The following is a 15,257-nucleotide window of genomic DNA, read 5'->3' as shown; positions in this document are numbered from 1 at the left end:
AGTGAGGCAATAAATTAGTGCCTTTCAGAGGCAAAATGTAAATCAAGAATACCAAGGGGGTAAGATGTGGCTCAGTAATAGAATGCTGCTTAGCATGCATGAGGTCCTGGGTTCAAGCCCCAGTACCTGCATCAAAATATAAACAAATAAATAAATAAACATAATTACTCCTTTCCCCCGCAAGTTTTTAATGTCCAAAATCAATAAGACAGCTCAAAAAAAGTTTTTTTTTAATTTTTATAAAGAATACTGAAATGGTCTTGACTTAGAATTTTGATATTTTGTTTATCAAGAAATGTTTGCATTCATTTAGATTTTTCAAGCTATTGCATTAAAATATTATTTATCTTGATGACTGAGATTTTTGGGTGCCCCTTACATTTTGTGTCTGAGTCCTGGTTTTAGTCCTCCTTGAAGGACTGGGAACCAGTTACACAGACTGACAAAACAGAGACTTCAAGGAATGAATGTAATGTGACTTTTTACATTGGGGTACTGGGACTCCCAAGTCTAGGAAGCTCTTGTGTAGTGGTGAAGTTATTCCAGACAAAATTGGTGTGATTAATTCCTCAAGGATCTTAGGAGCCACTGAAAACTGTACCTGAGTCTGCAGATTAGGGCCAGAAGTTGCGCTTCAACCCAGACCCAGTGTATCTGCGTTCCTCTGCCCTGGGAAGAGGACTGTCATGAGATTCAATTCAAGGAGATATTTGCTGAGACCCCCTATGGGTCAGACACTGTGCGAGGTGCTACCCACAACTCTGCATAAGACAGCCTCAACCCTGCTCCTGCGGAGTTCACAGCCTAGTGAAACATTTGAAACAGATTTTGTAAAAACTGAAAAAGCAATGATATCAGTACTAGAATGAAAGTAGTAAGAGAAGAGTCTTAGCACAGAGGCAAGGACTCCTGATCTGGAGAAGGTCCAAGTGATGGCACAGAAAGGAAAGAATTAGTGGGACCCTTCTGTTCATGCATAACTAAGATTCTAAGACTCGGAAAGGGTGTGTGTGCGCGCGTGTGTGTGCGTGTGTGTGGCTAAGATCTCCTGCAAAGCACAACTTGGAAACATACCTCAGAACGTCTGCATCCTGAACGCACTGCCCGTCATCTCCACGCTCCTGTCAATAGAACACGCACTTTGAGTTGCTTTAACAATAGGAATTGTGGCTCACACTCAGTTATCTACGCCCTCTAGTTGGATTCCATTGGTCACCAAGGATGCACGTTTGTTAAACAGCTGGACAAGGGTAAGGGCACCCAGTTTTATAATAAAACAGCTCACCTCTATATAAAGCTAGAGCATTGAGTCTTGTAACTAACTCAAAGTGAACTTTCTCCCTTGACTTCATTATCAACGGTGTGGTTGCTAACACCATCCCATCAGTTCTTTTAGGAGGAAGACTTTGAAGCAGTTTATGTAAGATTCATTGTTGGGGTCATAAATTGAAAGTAGTAAGGAAAAGATGGAAGACAGAATGGTTAAGGGAAGGTCCTCACTTAATTCCTTCTTTATATGTGAGACTTTCGGTTACCAGGACTCTATGGATTTAGAAGAAAAGAATGAGTTCATTGATATAAACCAATTTAACCCACAAGTAAAGTGCAATGCCTCAGGCTGAATCTGGCACCATAAACTGTGTCTTCACAAAGTAAAACCCGGGTCACTTATTTCTTGAACTCAAGAGATACTGAGGTAGACAGTCCTGACAGAGGGGCCCCTGTCCCCACTCCTGAGGTTTCCTTCCAGGTGGAAGACGATCATTGGCACAATGCCACCAGCTCCTCACCACCTCCTCAGCCCCTTCCCCTGGACTGGCGAGTTTGGGATGAGCACGAAGACCCCTGTCACCTCCTCTTGAGAGCAAGCTGTCATGTTCTTTGCTCCTCTAGAGTGAGTTCAATGCCCTGCACCTGTTGAAAAAGGTAAACCTAGATCCTTCTGGGGGTCTCCACAAGGAAGCCACAGACACACGCCGCAGGCTTCGCTCTCAGTTTCATCAGTCATAAAAGTGAAATGTTGGTCTCCATTTCCCTTACCCCTTGATCTTCCCTCTCCATTGGTTCAGATCTTGAGCAAAGGGCTGCTATTTGTTGCCCTCATGCCCCTGTGCCCCAACAATGCTCCCTTCGGGTCTAACTGTTTAGCCTGAATCAGCCAGATAGCCAAGATCAGCAAGGTCACAATGAAAGGCTAGAACTGAAAAAACAAATCTTCAAAAGCCTTTGGAATCAGCGCTTGTCGTTCTAAGGCAAGACATCTCAGGCTGGGCATCCAAGATGACTCGCCCATACGCCCAGGGCCTGTCGGCCAGGAACTCGGCTGGGGCTGTCCACCTGAGTGCCTGTAAATGGGCTTTCGATGTGTCTTGAGCTGCTCACAGCCTGCAGCTGATTCTCCTCAGAGCAAGCATTCTGAAACACCCAGGCAAAAGCTGCAAGGCTTCTTATTACTCAGCCTTGGAAGTTCCAGAATGTCCCTTTGGCACATTCTGTCAGCTAATCAAGTCACTGAGCCCAACCCAGATACCAAGACGGGAACTGAGACTCCACCTCATTCTAGGTAACACAACACCCTGGGTAATATACCTACAATAGGGTAACCTAACAACGGGACGAACTGGTCACCGACCATGCCCTCCGTTGCTCAGCAATGCTTTAACACGCATTATCTCTTGTATGCCATTTACAGCCAATAAATAGGTACCATCATTGGCCCTGTTTTACAGGTGAGGAAAGTTTTCAAAATTAACCCAGGGTTATATAGCTGGAAGTGGAATCAAAATTTAAAATCATGGGGGGAAGGTATAGCTCAGGTGGTAGAGCACATGCTTAGCATGTACAAGGTCCTGGGTTCAACCCCTAGTGCCTCCAGTAAAAAAAATAAAAAATAACTAATAATAAATAGACCTACCGACCTCCCCCGAATAGAAAATAAAATAAAATTTCTTTAAAAAAATTTTTAAATCATGTCTGTTTAAATCCAGAGGCCCCTAGATTAAACTAGATGACAGTCTTGACCATCCCATCAGCTGGATGGCCACATTCTGCTTAAAGATCAAAGACAATAGTTGACGCAAGGAGCATGAGAAAGCAAGGGTCTCTTCAACATATCCAAAGATACAAGAGTAACTGGATTCACGATAAGCCTTGCCTAGTCCGCGCACAACACCAGAACCCTGAAACTTGTCAGTACGAAGCCCTGTTCCAACAGTAAATGCAGGAAGAACACAAGCTCTGCTGGACAGATTGTCTAGGAAAATGTGGTGCTTCCATTCAAAGTTTGTAGTTTTAAGATTCCCTTGTGTTTTAGTGGCACCAACACACAAAGGGAATTAAGCCATTTTGATCTCCAATAATGAGAAACATGGCTGGCGTTCAGACCTGAAACTATTTAACGCAAGTTAATCCTTGAAACAAATCTGGAATGAAATGAGGGAGAAAAAAAAAAAATCTTATTATGGTAGACATCAACTAATGGGTTGCATTTCTTTCTTCTCAATTAGAAATGGCAGAGGGGTTTTAATTATTTTTCCTTAGCAAGCACATCAAAACATATCTACACAAAAACACAGAAAATATGTTATAAACTGATTTAAGCCAAAGAGCTCGTCAACACTGTTTGCAATTATGAAATCATTTGGGGATATGGTATTTTGGGGGGGGAGAATTTTTTTTCTCTTAGATGCAAACCACATCACAGTCCATCAGGCATAAATCTTTCATTGTATCTTCAAGAGCAAAAGTAGAAATTGTGCAACAAAGGCACCACTGATAAAATGCAACACAGCTCCCCTCCCCACCCCAGAGCCATGAGGATGATCTCACTAGTTAGGAGATATAACAGGATGTCATGGTTTCAAAAGTGTTCTTTTGGAGGAGGGACAATGTGTTGAAATATTCAATGGTGCCCAAGGGGTTCCCAAAAGGAATCTGGGGGAACTTTCATCCCCCATCTCCCTACTTTATCATATACATTAAAGGAAAAGTAAGCTTTTTCGAAGACTTCTTTGTCACTTGGTGAGCCATGGTGGGTACAGAAGAGACGGAACAGAGCAATGTAATGTCCTTGAAGAGAACACAGCTCCAGAAGTGAGACTGTCTGCAACTCATTCTGGCTCTGCCACTTAACAGCTGTATAACTCTAGCCTCTTTCTTTATTAAAAACCTGGAGAGGAAGGAAGTGTATAGCTCAGTGGTAGAGTGCACACTTAGCATGCACAAGGTCCTGGGTTCAATCCCCAGTACCTCCGTTAAAATAAATTCGTAAGTAAGCAAATCTAATTACCCCCTCAAATAAAAAAACAAATAAAACTTGGGAGAAAAACGGGATCTACTACATACATTTGCTGTGACTGTAAAGCATATTTATGTGCTCTGTAGATACTTAGTACCAGTGGCAGTATCATCATTAATTATTATTATTGTTAGATCAGTTTTCATAGGAATACATGACAGAACATTAGACCAGGACATAGTCTAGAAGTGGTGGAGGGTCAGGCCAGGGAGTCAGAAACAGGAGTTTACACATTCAAAAACTAGAGCCAGAAAACCAAAAATAAGCCTAAATTTGAGCTAGGAAGCCAAAGAGCAATTTGAATAGTGAAGAAAAATCCAAGGAAGACAATTTGTAGGGATGGTGCTAGGAGTTCAACTGTATCACACCAGAGACGCCTCAGCAAGTCAGACCTGCCTCCGTCATCCTCATCTCATCAACTACCTGCCCCTGGCCTTCTTCTGGATCGAGAAATCCCTACCTTAAGTGAGTACAGAGAACAGGAACCCAGCCATAAGGGACTGGGATCCGGCACCAAGTTCCTAGTTTCTGAGAGGTGTGGAAGGGAGTGTTTATCAGACAAGGGTCAACACTGGGGTGAAAGGCAAGTATTTTCTCACAAGGAAGAAATAAGGGCCAGAGTCTGAATCCAGGAAGATGGCCACTGCTGAACCCACAGCAGGGTTACTTTAACAGAAAACCGCTGAGCTGACAATCTAAGGGTTCTTCTATTTACCCTACCTCCATGCTTCTCAAAATGATGATCTTGCTTGGTGGGGGTTATTTTTAAAAGTCAATTCTGAGGCTCCACATAAATCAGGATCCTTAGGGGATGAAGTCTAGAAATCTGCAAAATGTCCCCAGGTCCTATGCACACTAAACTTCGACGACAATTAGAACTGGGATAACTTAGGACACAGGTCTCAACTGTGGCAACAGAAAATGGAGAAGGATAGAAAGCCAGTCGACAACCTCCAAAGTCCCCCAGTGCAGTCTCTCCTAGATTTTAAAGTTTCAGCCATTCACCATCCAATAGAGACTCTTAGGAACTGTGGGGGCCCCAAATAACTGGGTGTCATAACTCTGCTTCCCTTATTGAAGAACGGAAACTTCAGTGTGATGGTAGATCAGAGTCAGCTGGGGGAACTGTCAAACTTTGAAGGCTTGTCAACTTTGGACTCTATCATGATCTAAGGCTTACAGAACAAGACTAAAGAATTAAAAGATGCGATCCCTGCATTGGGGGAGTTGCAGCAGAGTTTGGAAACTAATACAAACGCAGCACATTCAGTGGGTATTTGGTGAACTGAACTGAGTGAGAGCTGTCTCTAAGAACCTGAAAGGTTTGCACGTGGAATAGGGAAAAAATCAAATGAAGTAACATATATTGAGCATTATATACCAAACCAGCTGTGGGTACCAGGCAGTACCCTCACTAGCTATCACTGCTATGTCTGTGGCCACGCCCTGAACGTAACTGCGGCACGCGCAGTCTCTGATGAGGTGTACCTGTGGCATACTCTTAAAGTGGGATATTAGATCATGTGACATTTGGCCCTCAGGCACAACAGGGCACCTAACACAAGGACAGACAAATTACCTTATCCCCAGTGGCCTATGAGGTCGCCTGCCTCATAAGTTTTACCCTTAAAGAAGTATGTAACCAAACCACTCAGAGTCCCTTGAGAACTTGTACTAGAGATGTGAGTCTTTCCTTCCACCCTGACTTTGACCCCATACTATGAGAGATGCTCTTGCCCATCTTAATAATAAGCAAACCGGAGCTTAGCAAGGACGAACAATACTCCATGTTGGGAGGATACCAACCCAGATCTCTGTGATGCCAAAGCTTGTACCTGTACAGAAGATTGGCCTAGAATCTCTAAAATGACGTTACAAAAAAAAAAAGAAAATCAATAAAAAGGAAGAGTTCTCTAACAACTGGAGCTATGCCAAAGTGAGCCATTATAAGGTCAGCAGAAGTTTCCCCACAAAGGTTGAATAACCTCTACTTGGGGAGGCTAGTCTGGGGCGGGAAAGCTGGACAAGATGGTTTCTACACTCTCGTCCAGCCTCACATATTATAATTTATTGGCAAACAGCTGGGCACCACATTAAGTTAATTCCTCTTTTGTCTTGGCAAAAGTAAAATGTATTCTTGCAGAAACGTCTATTGGCAGTGTGGTTTGCCTTATAAAAGCAAGAAAGAAGCTGGGAAAACTGTTTATTCTTTTTTTGTCAGAATTTTCAGTTGGCTTACATAGAGCAAGATTACAGGGATCTGCAAAGTACAGCACGGTGGTTATAAATACTGGTACGGGTGGGTTTGTACCCTGGCTCTGCCACTATGAGCTCTATGACTTTAGGCACGTCGTTTAACCTTTCAGAAATGCATTTTCCTCACATGAAACAACCTACCTCATGAGGCTGTTGTAAGAATAAAATAATGCATGTAAAGCACTTAGCACACGGTGTATATCAAACTGTCAATAAATTGTAATGATTAGCTATTATACAGTAAAGTTAATGGAACATTCATGTGTTTTTGAACTACTGTGTTACCCTGATACTTGACCAGAGGCAACTCCTGAGGGGGAAAAAATGGATGAAATAGTCCAACAGATGAGGAAGAGAAAATTTTTTTTAATTTAAGTTGTTTTTTACAAGACACAGAGACTGGGCTTTGGATTCCAACAGATCTAGCTTTTCTTCCCTGCTCAGTATCAGTAAGATTATGAATAAATAATTTGGCCCCCTATAACTCAGTGATCTAACCTGTAAAATGGGAATAAATTATTATTTAGGACACTTTGAGCTGCAAGTAATTGAGTACCTCCCTACAATTGGCTCAAACAACTATGGCTTATTTTTCTAATATACTACATAATCCAGAGATAGTTCCAGGGTTGATTCTGCAGCTCAACTATTCAGAAATTGACTTGTTTTCTCTGCAGTTGTCTTGGCTCCACCCACCTCATGATCTCAAGATGGCTGCAGTGGCTCCACGAATTATATTCCCACACGTGAAAATATCCAAAGCTGGAACAAGGTGGGGAGCACTTTGTCTTAGACAGCTTTGCCTTTTCACCAAGAGGAAAATCTTACCCAGAAGCCCCCAGACAATGTCACTGCAGGTCCCATTGGCCAGAAATGGTTGGCAAGTCCACCTCTAAAACAATTGCTGGTAAGGGGACATGACATTATGCCTGAATCACTGTTTATCCCCCATGGCTAGGAAAGGGATCTACAACACCAGACACCTGAGCAAATCAGAGTATTGTTAGTAACGAGGAGTGTAGAGTGTCGGTAGACAGAAAGTAAAGACTGCTCCTTTTATCTGTCGAGAGTGATGTCTCCAGCTTATTTGTTCCTCCTTGGTGATTAAAAGATCCTAAAGCCATAGTCTTCTCAGGTTAAACTACTCCAAAACAAGAACTATTGATTTTTACAGATATACTAGGAATTTCTTTTTAATATCCAAAAAAAACACCTTTTTTTAGAAAAGTTTCAACATCATATTTATGTAAACATTGGGTCTCCAGTTCATTAAGCTGTATTTCAGTGAATGCAAGGTAAACAAAATACACATATCAATTTTTTACACACCTCTGATGCATCCAATACACCTATATTAATTTAAATATATCATCATAATCTTAATCATCATTAAGGGTTCATCGACTTTTACGGAAATCATGTTTGGGGATGGGGATAAAGTGTCATACATAATCATGCAGTTCAGAAGGTTACAGGACCAAAATGAGGTGTGGATATTGGCTTTCAGTAAGAGGCAGAACATCAGGATGGCCCACAATAGAGTCTGAGGCAGCCCTTATTGTATATTTACTCATTGGTGACCCTTCCCATAGAGTTTAAACACCACATCCCTTTCCATGCATCCATGCCGTCTACAGTTTTCCTCTACCCTTTAGCAAGCTTGCTCCCATCTTGCGAAATCCAAGTCCATTTTTTTCTCCCTTGCAAAGACTTTCTGGACTTCCCCCAGGGAATTCTTTCCTCATCTGCTCTCCCAAAGCTCCTCCTCTTTTGTCCCACTAAAATACTTAATTAGTTACTCATGTGTCTCTTTCCCTCACTAGACCAAGAGCTCTTGGGAGCAAAAGACTGTGTCATATCCATTCTGATAGCCCCGGTACCTAGTGCACTGTTCAGCATATATTATAGTAGAACAGGCAATACATCTTTTTTGAATGAGTGTTTTTATGTTTCATGCACCTACTGTGTGCCACAGACCACAAGAGAAGCTTCAGATACAACATCTTATTGTGTCTCCCAACAAACTTATGAAGAGAATGAATCTCAAAGAGATTAAGTAATTTTCCTAAGTGGAAGCAGTCTACCAAGGGCAGAATCTCCATTTGAACCTATCTCTGACCTTCTCTAAAACCAGAATTCTCCCCAATATGTTATGCATTCTTCATAGAGGCTTCACGGCTGGAATAATCTCAACAACGTTAGCCAAAAGCACCACTCACGTATTTACTCTGACTTCTCTTGTTCTCTTCTTTTATGATATGCAACTAAGAGTCATTCCCTTTGTTTATTAGAAGAAAAATAATCAAAGCAAACAAATTATTATTTTCATTTCCTCCCTCTAGACAAACTTGATCCTACAGTGCTGTGATGAAAAGCTTAAATAAATGTGTGGTTATTCTCTAAGCCATCTCAAGCTGGTATTAATGCAGAGTAAAGCTTGGTTGCCTACTGCTGGGGTTTTAGAGTGATAATCACACCTGTTTTCCTCCTATATTTGAAGAGTAGATATATGAGTCAAACAGAAAAAGATAAAAAAAATTATATTTCTGTTAAAGATAAATTTACCAACAGAGCTTGGTACCACACCCAGGTCCCTTTCAGGGCCCAGTGTGCACACCCTCAGTGCCGTGAGTGTTGGTGGCATAACATCTCATAGATGTCCCCCATCCCTTAACTGAAGAGTTGTCCTCAGCTGAGGGAGTCACTTCACCTGAGAAGTTCCAAGCCCACCATCTTCTCCTCCCTCCCCACCCCAGCAGTCCCTTCTGTCTCAAGGAGAGGTAACTGTGTGGTGGTCTCTGTGCTGGGGCCTTCCCCTGTGGATCAGGTGAACTTGACCTGAGACCACATCGTTCCTCGCTCAGCTCTCCCTCCTCCCCTCTGCTGCTTCCTTTGCTCCTTGATGGGTTTCCTGAAGAACATTTTCTCAATAAACCACATGCACTCAAGTCCCTCCACGGCTCTTCTTCTGAAGAACCCAACCTAAGAGACTTTGCTTAGATCTGAAGCCACAATTCACTTTCCAGTTCCACCAGCCACACACACACACACCCCTGAATTTAACTTCATCACCACCATCCCAATCACAGACACAGCTGGACACCAGCAAGGGTGTACTGAAATGGCTTCTACAGAGAAATGGAGGCTAGAAAGAGACCCAAAACGTTCTTCCCATGCATTTCCCTCCCAGGAAAGCAGAGCAAGAGTTCCCTTCTAACAGCACTAACCTACACAGAGCCTCGCGTGAAGCTGGAGAAGGCACACCCCTGATGGTAGAGCCCACACCAATGGGGACACAAGTTGGTGACCTGAGAACAATCCAGTTTCAGCTGCTCACAGGCTCTTGTCCTGGTTCCTTTGTGCAGGACCAACCCTCAGGGTGGCAGTGGAAGCCCTACCCTATAGAAAATGACTGGGGAGAAGGTGCCCTCCTCAACACCCACACTGTGGGGACCAACAGCAGCCCACAGACAAGCAAGTATCTGACCCCGGGCTTCAAATCCTCGATGGCCCGTGGGACCCTCGGCAAAGTACTTCACCTCCCTTTGGCTTCACTTTCTCATCTCTAATGCAGGGATAATAAAAGTACATTCTTGACGTGGTTGTGGTGAAGATTAAGTGAGTTAAGACGTGTAAGGTGCCTAGAGTAAGTTTTGAAACATAATAAGCTCTAAATAAATGTGAGATATCATTAGTCACCATAAATAAACACACATGAGAAACCACTTAGAGTGCACTCCACTTGATTTGGGGGACAGGGTCAGAAAAATGCCACTTCCTGGGACTGAAGTAAGTGAAAGGGTCTCTGGGAGATGAGACTGCCTGTCAGAGAAATAGCCCCATCTTAAGGAGAGGGGTTTAAACTGTTTGCTAACAAGAAAAGTGTAGATTCACAAATCTCCACCTCAGAAACCCAGTTACCAACCAAAGCAAAGCACCACAGGGATGTGCTCAGAAGAGCACAGCTGGCACCTAATAATTATTCAGTTCAATGGGAGAGGATTCAGCTTGCCTGCCAACATGCCCATGACCCAACATGGAAACTACATTTAAACAGGATGCAAATGATTCTTCCCTACATAAGAGGGAGATCTATACATTGCTTCTCTCCCAAGTGAAAGTCCAAAAGGTGCATGACTGTGTGCCCATGTGCGTGTGCACTTGTGCGTGTTTGACAAGATACTATTTCAGGGAAACAATATTCCTCCCTAATGGCCCTAATAAGGACACAGGTGCAGGGTCACCGCAGTAATAAATAGTCGGTAACTTCTCCATATACCGTTTTTCACTGCTGAGAAGGCAATGGAAAGGAGTGGTGGAGGATGTTGAAAAGGCACTATTTTAATTAAATCTGTCGCATCACAGTGGTTTACTTCCCTTTGAACTGTGTTTTAATCAAAGCAGGTTGATTTCCACTCCACGAAAATGTTTCATTTCAAGCCACTGGAGTTTTATGAGTTTTTCTACCACATTTTACTGGAGCCTTGTAAATTTTATGAAATTCTGGAATGTCTAGACCATAAAAATCTGTCATTTGGACGTGTTTTCTATGGAGATGTTTCTCCCCTATGCAGATTCATATGCTTTGCAAAGATTTGTGGAGGGAAAAAAAAAAACAGCTTTAAGATATGTTCCACAGTACCTGAGTTAACAGATCACCTTTTCAGCTGGCTGGAAGTTCACCTTTCGCAGACAAACCCTTTACAGACTGATCGAAAAGACTGAAGCCATTCCTAACAATCATGATTTTAAAAGTCTCTCTTACTCTGTATGCCTCTCGCATTCAATCCCGTTAAAGACACATATATGGTACCAAATGCACTTCTGCTGAGAATTCTAAATTCCATGACAGATGTCATGAGTGAACATTCATCACCATTATTAAAGGAGGTAAGTGTGCGGGTAACAGAATCAGCTTCCAGGAGTGCTGGAAAGAGGCCGCCCAAGATACAAACAAGAAGTGCTTCTCAACTCAAATGGAGGAGCACCAAGCTCCTGAAGGTTATTAAATGAATCCCTCCTTGCTTCTCATGAAGTGCAGCCGTTTGGTCTCAAAGCAAACAGAGGCAAATTGGCATTATTTTCTATTTATTTGTCCAAAACACTGAGGATGGATGCTCATGCATGAGAGGTTCTGTATTGTGATCTCCAAGCTATTTGCATCAAATCCCTAGGCCACCTGCGTAAATAGTGCCAATGCATGGGTGAATGTTGATGGATGAATCCAAATATTTATTTCAGGCTGAGTTTATGAATTCCATGTAAAACCACTTTTCTATCCTAAGTATGAAGAGAAAGGTACTAACACTGCTTGCACGTCTTCAGATGACTGGTGTCTGGCTTTAGGAAAGCCTTTTATATCAGTCAGGAATTGATTCTCCTCCTGAAGAAGAGGGAGTAACTGAGACCCCGCCACTGAGGCAGCAATCAGGAAGTAGCGACAGCAGATAAGAGTGGTCCAGAACGTCTAGGTTAACATATCTGGGAAATTGTTTTGGTCTCTAAAGAAACAACATTACACGTGGGACACTTGAGTCCCCCACCCTGGCCTGGAAATGGGTGTAAGATGCCTAAATACGAATACATTGAGTTACCTCTGAATCGGGATATACAATGAGCACCATGTGCTTTCCAGATCTGGGCTCGTTCCACTGGAGATGCTGCCCACCAATTTGGGATTAGAAGACCTAAGTTTACTTATTTTCTCTCACTTAACTTATCCTATGATCAAATCATTCACTATTTCTCTGAGCTTGGTTTTTTCATTTGAACTAAACGATGGTTGAGTTTTTAAGAAATCAGTCAACTAATTAAATAGCTCACTGAATGGCCTCTCTGATCCCTTTAAGCCAATGAGCAAAAACTCTGGAGAGTGATATTTGAACTTGGAGTGATGCAATGAATTACTCTGTGATTAACATAAAAATTGTTAATTTCATAACTCTTATAAATCAATCCCAGAAATAATATACAACATGAATGCAATAATGACATGAAATACTTCTGCATGGCACATTCCAAGGTGTTTTACGTTCAAATCCTTACAGCCACCGACTGTGGTATCATATCAAATGAGGAAAACAAGTTCAGAAAACTTACTGACGGTCACAGACTACCGTTCCTCTGATCTCCATTATATCAAAACTAAAGGAAGGGAGAGGAGAAATTAAAAATGCTTAACCTTAAGACTGGAGAGATAAGGTTACAACTCTTGTAGAAAAAGCCCATACATCTACTCAGCACCATATGCAATGTGAGCACAAAAATGCTTGCTACATTTTTATGAAAGAAGGGGTCTCAGATAAATGCGTAATCTTGATTTCACAGTTCTCCATCAGATTCACCTATTTTTACCCATACATAAATACAGTAACTCTCAACAAAGCATTGCGACATTTTTCGCAAAGAATGTATTTTGGAGTTAGAAGATCCAGCTTGACATGACTGCCCTGCCATGTACTAGTCATCTCTCACTTAATGTCATCTCTTGATCTGTTCAATGGAAGTAATAATATCGTAGGCAAAAGCACTTGCAAGCTATCCCTTCCATATAACTGTTGGTGATTATTATTAGCAATGAAGGACAACAATTATATATATGGGGTAATAATATAATAATAGTCTCTTTTAACATATGTATCTGTCATCAAAGTATGTGTAAAATAAGTTACATTAACTCAAATGAAGGAGAAAAAAGGAAAGGAACCATATATGAACCAGAAAGGTCCGAATTATACAGCACTTTTAGAAAAATTAAACGTATTACTTTTAAATAACTACAAGGTTGGAAACGGCTGAAGAATGACTGTTGCTCAATTTTCAAAGAATCGAATGAAATTCTACTGAACATTTTAAAAAGTATGTATGGCCCCTCCAAAATGCATAAAATAACCCTAAAAGGAATTCGGGCATGGAGGAAAGAAAGAATCTTGACATAACAAATAAAGCCTCATTAATACAGTATTAAACTAGGGTATGAAAAACACAGGAAACAAGCTACTAAGGCAATTTCTCTAACTGTGCAATAAGCCTTTTTGTAACACATGACCCGTAGTCATTACAGATCCAAAGGCAAGTGTGTGCCAAGGTCAGTGTCTGAAAGGAACAAATATCTGACACAAATGAGATCAAATATACGTGTAAGACACACTGGAGATACAATAGCTTGGCGACGGGAGCGTGAGGCAGAGAGGAAAACGGAGAATTGGGAAAGGATGTTGCATTTCAGTCTGTTACAGGTACTTAAAAAAAAGTCTGGTCCAGTGAGAAATAATTAGCAATATATATATGGGTCCCAACTCCCCCCTCTCAGTGCACCTCTTCCTCTGGATCCTAACACAAAGCAACTAAAACCTTTGCAAATAGGGGTGCTGGGCGAATCTTGTGTTCCAACATTTTCTCTTTGACCCTGGTCCCTGACACAGAGCTCCTCCACCCCTTGGAATTTCCTGGGAGACAGCAGTGTCTTTTGTTCCAATGAGGTGGGGACTCTTGGAGGACTCCTGCATGGGAGCTGGCCACCAGAAAGACCAACCCCGCAATTAGATGCTTGCGATTTTCAGTTCCACCCTCTGTTCTCCAGAGAGGGAAGAGGAGCCGGAAATGGAGTTAGTAATCAATCAGCCCTCTGTGATGAAGCCTCCACAAAAATCAATAGTATGGGGTACAAGGAGCTTCCAAATTGGTAAAAAAAAAAATAATAAAAAAATAACCAGTGATGGTGCAACTCAACTCCATGGGGACAGAAGCTCTTGCACTTGGGACCCTTCCAGACCTCGCCCTGTGTATCTCTTCCTCTGGCTGTTCATCTGTCTGTTATCATACCTTTTACTGTAAATAAACTGGGAAATGTGTTCCCCTGAGCTCTGTGAGCTGTTCTAGCAAATATGTTCTTATCCACAGGTTTTGCATCCATGCATTCAGCATCCACCAGCCACTGATGGAAATTATCCAGAGGGGAAAAAAAAAATCCCAAGTTCAAAAAAGCAAAACTTGAATTTACCATGTACTAGCAAGTATTTATGTAGCATTTGCACTGTATTTGCAACTATTCACATAGCATCTACATTGAGTTAGGCATTGAAAGTAATCTAGAGCCGATTTAAAGTATATGAGAAGATGTGCTAGGTTATGTGTAAATACTATTGCATTTTATATTAGGGTCTTGAGCATCCATGGACTTGGGTATCCACAGGGGGTCCTAGAACCAATCCCTTGCAGACGTTGAGGGAAGGCTGTGATCCAGTTCAAGGAGGTGGGCCATAGGAACCTCAAATGTGTAGCCAAGTTGAATAGAAGTGGTGGGTAATCTTGGGGACCTACCACTTGTGAATGGTGTCTCAAGTGGGGGGCAGTCTCGTGGGACTGAGCCCTTCCCCTGTGGGGTCAGCACTAACTCTAGCGTCAGAACTAAACTGACATGTAGGACATCCAGCTGGTATCAGAGAGAGCTGCTTGGTGTGGAAACAAACCCTACACGTGTGGTGTTAGAAGGATGGTGGGTGTGGTAGTGGCATGAGGGTAAGGGAGACACCCGGGGAGATGTGGTCTCTCACACATCGTCAGTCTTCTCCACCACGTCGTCCCACGTCTCACACTGAAATGTGACCCAGCATCATACTGAACTGGACCAAACTCCAGCAAGAGAGAAAACTCTCCATAGGACATTCCCAAGCCACACAATCACATTGTCGGTTACGGATCA

General features: G+C 42.3%; 1 long non-coding RNA gene across 1 annotated transcript in view; it reads right to left on the bottom strand.

The window, feature by feature from the left end:
* Positions 1-15,257, bottom strand: part of LOC116148919 (uncharacterized) — a 140,396-nt gene that overhangs the window by 21,963 nt on the left and 103,176 nt on the right. The window contains exon 3 of the long non-coding RNA XR_004132509.2: positions 1,075-1,121. This is a non-coding gene — a long non-coding RNA (uncharacterized LOC116148919). The remainder of the gene's footprint in view (positions 1-1,074; positions 1,122-15,257) is intronic.

This window comes from Camelus dromedarius, chromosome 20 (genome assembly GCF_036321535.1).
Source record: "Camelus dromedarius isolate mCamDro1 chromosome 20, mCamDro1.pat, whole genome shotgun sequence".
Lineage (NCBI taxonomy): Eukaryota > Metazoa > Chordata > Mammalia > Artiodactyla > Camelidae > Camelus > Camelus dromedarius.
This window is presented reverse-complemented; position numbering and strand designations above follow the sequence as displayed.